Genomic DNA, 7725 nt, shown 5'->3' with positions numbered 1-7725 from the left:
GAAACTGAACCCACCAGACCCATTCCTGGCCTAAAGGAGAAAGCTGTCCTGGGAGTGATCTTGGCGTAGCCCCGCATTTCCTTTGGCCAAAGTTTAAGGGGTTACTCTTTTGTATCTTGCATGTCTTGCTGCTGTAAACCCCATTGATAGGCCTTATCATTTTTGCCTATGTTTAGTGTAAATAGGCGTGTAGGGTGAGTAGTCCCCTAGATGAGAAAGCAAACATTTCATTTTTTTAAAGCATTTTTTGTTCATGAAGTTTTGTTTCCAAGGTCTGTATTGAGTTTTTCTTCAGCACATCATGCAGAGGTCTTATTAAAATACTGAATCCAAGAAAGTGTGACCTCCAAACACCAACCTTTCCCAATCAGGCTTGCAGTTCTTTTTGAGCAGAAGGTGTGGGCATGTTTGGTATCTCTGCTCGTATAGATTCTGGCACTGTTTTCCTTTGTCTTATCCATCAGGTGCCTAGGAATGTCATCTCTTGACTTGGTCCATTCTGTTTTGAGCCGGGAATGATAATATTTAATTCTGGTAAATGCTGGAGAAGAGCATAAGGAAGGTGGGACAGGTTTTGGAGCTGCTAGCCTGTATACTGTCCTTTTTGGAATACAAGTACAACACTGCCGATCAACCACTGACAAGTTTTACCACACAACAGCATTTGTTAGTTGTTATATATATATATCTATATATCTATAACAGCATTATAGACAGCATTTTCACTTATATTTTTACATAATCATACACAGGTCTGTCTGCCCCACCTCTTCTGGTGGAAGAATGGGATGTGTCAAGCTGACAAAGACTTCAGGAGAGCCCTCCCAGGAAAAAACATTTATGCAGACCTAGCTTATTCATTGATCCTTGAAGGTAAAATCTTGCAGAGGATGAACAAGATATCTGTTTTTACAGTCTGTACCTTGTAGAGCGCACAGAGGAGGGACAAGCTATTTAAAGATAGGATTCTTTTGCAGACTGGATCTGGGCTACCTCAAAAACTGCCTGGCTGCACCACTGAGCCACATCCTCATGTTTGCTCTTTTGACAGGATTCAGACATGGCTCTCAGCTGATGAGCTCCATAGGTCACAGGTAAACTCACAGAGGAGTTTATTCCCACAGTTTGCAGTTTCCACCTCAGAATCCTTCACTGCAGAAACTCTGTCCCTGAACAGATCCCTTGGAGCCATCTCTGCTGTGTCCTGTGCATGACTAGTGCATGGGTAGGGTGGCCCATCCTGCTTGGACATTGTGGATGTCATGATTGGCCGTAGGAGGGAACTTTCATGGCAGCCAGTTTTTAGGTGATCTTCATAAAGGGGTGGTTCCATGATTCCTCTGATCCACTCTCCTCTCTCAAGACTACCTCAGTGGACCTGAAATGGGGCCTTTGCTGATGCACCACAGGCAATGGCTTTTATTGTCTGACCTGTTTTCTTGGATAATTCTGCAGGAGAACTGATTGTCTTTCTTTGTGGAGCTGTCTCTCTGAAAACCCATGTTTTCACAGGCCCCCAACTCTGGGGTTTTGTGAGTGTTTTCCTGCAGTTTGCAAAAGAGCATGACATGGTGTTCTTTTTGATCTCTCTGCTAGGTGTCCTGCTGTCCTCCACGGGCTTAGTGGAAAAAGCCTATTTAAAAAGGCTTTTGGGGAACTAGAGGGTGAAACTAGTTTGGAGCTGGTGAAAGTATCAGACCAGAGAAGGAGCTTTCCAGGGAGCAGCTGGAGGGTGTTTTGGATATAGAGAGCAATTTGAAAATTGTGAAGGCAATATTGCAAGACGTTTTTCGAGTAGAGTGGATGACAAACTGCCCAGAGCAAACCTCCTCTTGCTCCAGTAGTTGCTTGCTGTGCTCTATCACATCAGCGAAAATGCAAAGACCAGCAGGATGAATGCCAGCAACATTGCCATTGTCTTGCAATATTGCAAGGCTTTTTTCCAACCTTAGCTGTTACTGCTGAACGGGAAAATTGCCCTCCCTTTTGTTCAGCTCCTGCTCCCTTCCCCTGCTTTCAAAGCGGTTCTGGAAGGACAGGTCTGGCTCTGAGTACCTCCAGTCCATCCTGCTGATGCCATTCTTAAAATTACTCAGTGAAGGGGCAGAGGCACGTCTTGGATATCCTATGTACAGACTGCAGCTCCTCCCTTTGGACTGTTCCTTCTCCGAGGTGTGTGTGTGGGGGGAGGGCTGCATTCAGCTCCCAGCAGTGGGTTGTTGCAGGCAGAACCACTGTGCTGAGGAGCACCTGGGTGTCCTGTGGGGAGATAGAGCCTATTAGGTAGGTTTTAGGGGCCATCTGAAGATCCAAGGGGACTTTCCCTGTGGGACAACACACCCTGGGCACTCACGACCTTACTCCCTATGTACTAGAGGAGAAGTTAAGAAAACACAAGGACCACCAAGGTCAATGCCCTGGGACAGTGCAGTTCCAGACCATAGTTAGCAAATAGGTGAAGAGCAGAGGTGTACAGATGTTCACTATCTCGATGAATGTTGTTTTGTGAGTGTTGTCCTTTTGAACTTCTGGAAAGCATTCCAGTAGAAAAACACTGCCATACTGTATTGAACCCTCTGCACCTCTCTGCATTTCCACAGATGTCTTCTAATATCCAATTCAAGAATTTGAACCAGCAGCCCAGGCCTGTGACAATCATCAGTTCATCCTCCTACCTGTGGAGCTGTCTGTGTGCTCGGGGGACTCCTCAGCTGAGGGACTGAAAGGCAAGGCAATGTCCTCCCCAAATATTGCTGTGCTGTTGTCTATCAGGAGCTCCATCAACACTGTCACCTGCACACAGAAAACCAATAATTTCAATCTGAGGGGCTGAAAAGGTGTTGAGCAGCCTTTCCTGCTGCTGATGGACATTTCTGTACTGACAGCTGTAGCTCTGTAGCTCAGCCTGATCTGACCTGACACAATTTCGCTGAGCTTTTACAAGAGCAGGGGGATCTGTGGGGATGGCCCTAAGCTGCCCCAAAGGGAGTAGCTAGGGGGTGAATTCAACAGACCTTGTCATTTCTCTCCTGCGCTGCCAGCGGAAGCACATTGTCCCTGTCTGGGCTCAGCATGTTGGGCCCCACGCAGATGGCAAGGTTGCTGGCGTCCATCCTGCTGGTCTTCGCATTTTCGCTGATGTGGTAGAGCACAGCAAGCAAGCACTGGAGCAAGAGGAGGTTTGCTCTGGGCAGTTTGTCAGCCACCCTGCAGGAGCACAAACTATTTAATGTAACGTTAATGCAGGGTGCAGGGGCTACTACTTTTTCCTTTGAGGAAGTCCAATTAAATGCACAAGAGATTACTCTTGTGTTTTGCAGAGGAATCTGAAATGCCTTGAGGAAGTGTTATTGCAAGAAGTGCTTCTCTGTGCAACTCTCCCTTGAAACCAACCTCCACAGGAGCAAATAGCAAGCTGTCAGAGATAACAGGTTTTTACATGAGACTCCCGATTTCCAGAGCAGTCCCCAGCCTGTGCTCTGCCTGTGCACAGGGAAGGGTGCAGGGAGAACTCTGTCACCCCCAGCCTTCGCTGCTCTCTCTCCTGCCAGTGAGCCCAGCACTGCTGAGGGACGTCAACTCCGGAGAGCCTCCAGCAGTGCTGGCTGGGAACACCGGTCTGTAACACCCTTGGTACTGCTGTCTATGGGCCTTGTCCTCATGGAGACAGACAGCAGCGGCTCAGGGTCCCCATACTGGCAAGCAAGGAGCTGTGGTGACAGCTCACAGGGTCAGTGCTGATTTGCAACTACGAAACTAAGCAACTCACACCACTGTGCACAGGAGCTGCACTCAGCAGTGGAGACACCTTTCCCCCACCTATATTTCAGCATTTCTGTGTGCAGCACCATCAGGAGCACCCCCCTGCCTTCAGCCTTGAGTCAGCAGGTTGAATTCCCAGGCAGGGCTTACCAGAGGATGGCGTCCAGCCAGAGCTGCTTCACCTCCTGCAACTGGCAGTGAAAAGGGGAAAAAGATTCAGCCCATGCTGCTTCTCCTCCTTGGGACAGACACAGCCCCAAACAGATCTCACCCATGTGGGGATAGTCGCAGGGACAGGGCTGAGCCCTGTGGGGCAGAACTCATGTGTGGGCCTGGGACATGTCCCCCAGACTAGCATGAAAGTGACCACGCAGAGGTCGGTGGTCCAGATGAGGATGGGGGTGTGTCTGCACTTGAGGCCAAATACTTCCTCCTCATCCTCTGACCTGGCCACCATTTCATCCTTCCCACACAGCACCCAGAGCTCAATGGGAACACCTGGAGCGAGGAGATGTGCTGGGGACTGGCAGCAGAATCCTCAGCTTTCTGTGTCCTTCTACAGTTTTGAGGCCTCCTAAGTACATGTGTGGAAGAGAAGGCACCTGTGTGAAGGGACGTGCCCTGGAAAGAACGCAGGCTGCCAAGGCAGATCTTCAAGGAAAGAGATGGAGGAAGACAAAGGCTCTCTGGAGATGAGGGGGTAAATCTCCTGCGGGGTCCGTTTACATTCCAGTCTGGTTTAATCGTGGTGCTTCTTAGACTTGAAGCAGTGCAAGAGCAAGCTGAGTGGGGCTGGACACAATTTTATTCAACTCCTTTGCCCTAGCCCTTGCTTGTGACCAATGTGTAGAGCTCCTCTCGGTTTGTCCACCTCTCTTGCTTTCCTTCTGCCTGCTGGACGTGCCTGGAAAGAGGCTCCCAGAGGACCAAGGCCTCTTTTCTTAGCCAGAAGCTGGAATGTTGAGGCCCACGTGTGCTGAGTATTTGGAGCCCAGCTAAGCTTGCTGAGCATGACTGTCACGTCGGCCCTGAGCCACCTCCTTGGGCCCAAAGAGAGACCCCCTTCTTCTCTGGGGAAGTGCCTGGGCTCCTCCTCCCTGGGTTGTCTGGGCTGCTTACAGGCCAGGAAACGGGCACGTCCTCTTCCTGGGACCCCCAGGCTGGTCACAGTCAAACACAGAGAGTCAGCCCCCAAAGAAATCCTTGTGTTTTTGCTTAGAGGCAGTTGGAAGCTCTTGGTATGGCTTCTGTGGCCTCTGAGTCTTTCCATGGCACCACCCGCATGGGCCATCTCTTCCTGCCCATGTCTGCCACCAGGACAAAATGCTTTTGGTTTCTGCAAGGGAGAGCTGAACACCATGCAACGGAAGAGCTACAGATTGCCAAGAATGGCCAATGCCTTTTGCAAGTGGCAGTGGGCCCCTCTTCTTCAGCTGTCTTGCAAGGAGAGGGCGCCTGCTGACAGGGGCCGATGGAGGGGGCACCTTCTCTAGTTGCAGCCTGCCAGCATGCAGCTTCTGCCAGTCGCGGCTCCTGCCAGGCTAGGTCCTCTGCTGCCCCTTTCCTCGGTGTCCTGGGAACAGCTGCACCCGGGAAACAGCACCCCTGCCGTGCCCGTGGGCTCCTTCTCTCGGACGCCCCTTCTGGAGCAGCATCACCTCTCAGCAGCTTCTCTCTCCCCTCGCTGGGGACTGCTGCTCTCGGCGGTGGCCCTTGACTCCCTGGCAGAGAGGCATTGCTTCCCCAAATCTCCCTTGCCCTCTCCCACAACAGCAGCAGCAGTGCTACCGCTGCTCAGTGCCTTGCCCTGCTGCTACGGTGGTGTGCACGCCAGGGCATCCTAATAGCCCCGCCACACCTGCAGAACCGTCCAAAAGTCAGTGGAAGACATTTGGTGCCCAAGGGTTGGAGGGAGAGACAAGGAGCCGGCAAATCGTCCTGCAGAAAAGGGCTTTATTGCAGTGAAGTTACATGGGTGTAAATCCAAAGTCCCCCTGCTCCTGGTCCAAGGCTCCCTGGGGCCCTGAACGGGGAGTTCAGTGCTAACCACGGACAAGTTCCCGCAGGTGAAAGCACACTGCTCGTCCTGGCAGGGTTCCCGTTGTTACAAGGTGTGAAGGATGCTGCCAAGGGGCTTTCTTCTTTCCTCTTTGTTCTTTCCTTCCTTTCCTTTGTTTTCCTTTGCTTTCCCTTTTTTCTTTTTTTCTTTCCTTTTTTGCTTTTTTCTCTTTCCTTTTTTCCTTTCCCTTTTTCCCCTTTTTTCCTTTCCTTTTCTTCTCTTTTCTTCCCCTTCCTTTTCTTCCTCTCCTTTTCTTCCGCTCCTTTTTCTCCCCACTTCCCTATCTCCCCCCTTATCTCCCCCTTGCTGATCTCCCCCTTTCTTTTCTCCCCATTTTCTCCCCCTTTTTTCTCCCCATTTCTCCCCCTTCTCACTCTTTTTTCCCTTTTCTTTCTCCCCTTTTTCTACTCCTTCTTCCCCCCTTTTTCTCCCTTCTTTTTTTTCCCATTTTATATTCCCATTTCCTCCAATTTTTTCCCTTTCTATTCCTCTCCCTTTTTGTTCACCTTTTTTCTTCCCTCTTTTCTTTTCTCTGCTTCTCTCCCTTTTTCTCCCCATTTTTTCTCTGCTTTTTTTCTACCCCTTTTCCTCCCTTTTTTCTCCCCCTTTTATCACCTATTTTTTCTCCTTTTGTTTATTTTCTCCCCATTTTTCTTCTTCCCCCTTTTTTCTCTTCCTTTTTTCTTTTCCCTTTTTTCTCTCTCTCTTTTTCTTTCCCCCTTTTTTCTCCCCCCTTTTTTCTTTTCATTTCCTTTTCCTTCCCTCTTTCTTTTCTGTCCCTTTCTTTTCTGACCCCTTTATTTTCTCTCCATTTCTTTTTGCAACATTTCTTCTCTTACCATTTCTCTTTTCCTTTCTTTCTCTCTCCTTCTTCTTTCTCTCCTTCTCTGTCTCTGTCTCTTTCTTCTCTTTCTCGCGGCTCTTGCGGCCCGCAAGCAGCAAGTGGGAATGGCAGCAGCTCCCAGGAGGCTTATGGAGGGGCCCTGCGAAGCAGCCCGGCAGCTCTCCAGGGAGCACCTGGAGGACGGTGCRGGTGCAGAGCCAGCYGAGAGTGGTGCCGCCTCCRTGGCAGGTGGCTTTTCCAGGGCCYCCTTCTCCATGCCCAGCTGTTGCTGACCATCCGCAACATTGTGCGCCCRGCTGGTGCCCCTCTGGCGCCTTCTGCAGCCTCGTGAGTGGCCCGGGAAGGACAGGGCTGCCTCCGAGAGGCTCCTGTGCAGCGTGCCGAGCTGATTGCTCTGAGCAGGCAGTGGAGGAGCAGAGACGCACGAGGCATTTCTGYGCCTCCCGCTGGGGCTTCTGCCTCTGGGCTGCTGCGTCTCAGCGGTTGGGGGGCCRCAGGCAGCTTCAGCCTCTGGGCTGTGGAGGGCAGAGGCGTCCTCCAGAGCAGCACCTGGGTGTGCTGTGGGCAGAAAGAGGCTGTCAGCTCCTTTTTCCTGCACCTCTGAAGGGCCAAAAGGGGACTTTCCCAGTGGGAGCACGCAGCCCCGCACATGGCACATGGCAAGGGGCAACCTTAGCAGCTATGGAGGTGAGGAGCAGTTCAGGAGGAGARMCAAGTCCCCGCGGGGGCAGTATCCTGCCCRGGGARTGCAGCTGCAGTCCCTAGYGAGCAGCGCTGTGAAGAGCAGAGGGCTACAGAGGTTCAACATGTGGGATGCCTTTTGTGGAGTGAGTATTGTCATTCTGAACTTCTGGGAAGTGTGGCAGGAGGAAAGCACTGCCAGAAGGTCTCGAGCCCTCTGCCCCGCTCGGCATGGCCACAGGCGCCTTGCGATCTCCAGCTACAGAACTGGCACCAGCAGCCCTGCTCRGTGCCAATGCTCAGTGCATCGTCCTACCTGCAGAGCTGCCCGTGTGCTCGGGTGCCTCCAGAGCTGCTTCAGGCACACAGAGAGCTGTGA

At 51.3% G+C, this 7725-nt stretch overlaps 1 pseudogene; it reads right to left on the bottom strand.

The window, feature by feature from the left end:
* Positions 1 to 954: 954 nt before the first annotated feature.
* LOC112966687 lies at positions 955 to 4037 on the bottom strand (annotated as a pseudogene).
* Between the last annotated feature and the right edge of the window lie 3688 nt (positions 4038 to 7725).

Source organism: Apteryx rowi, unplaced genomic scaffold (assembly GCF_003343035.1).
Source record: "Apteryx rowi isolate R43461 unplaced genomic scaffold, aptRow1 scaffold_1036, whole genome shotgun sequence".
In the NCBI taxonomy this organism is placed as follows: domain Eukaryota; kingdom Metazoa; phylum Chordata; class Aves; order Apterygiformes; family Apterygidae; genus Apteryx; species Apteryx rowi.
This window is presented reverse-complemented; position numbering and strand designations above follow the sequence as displayed.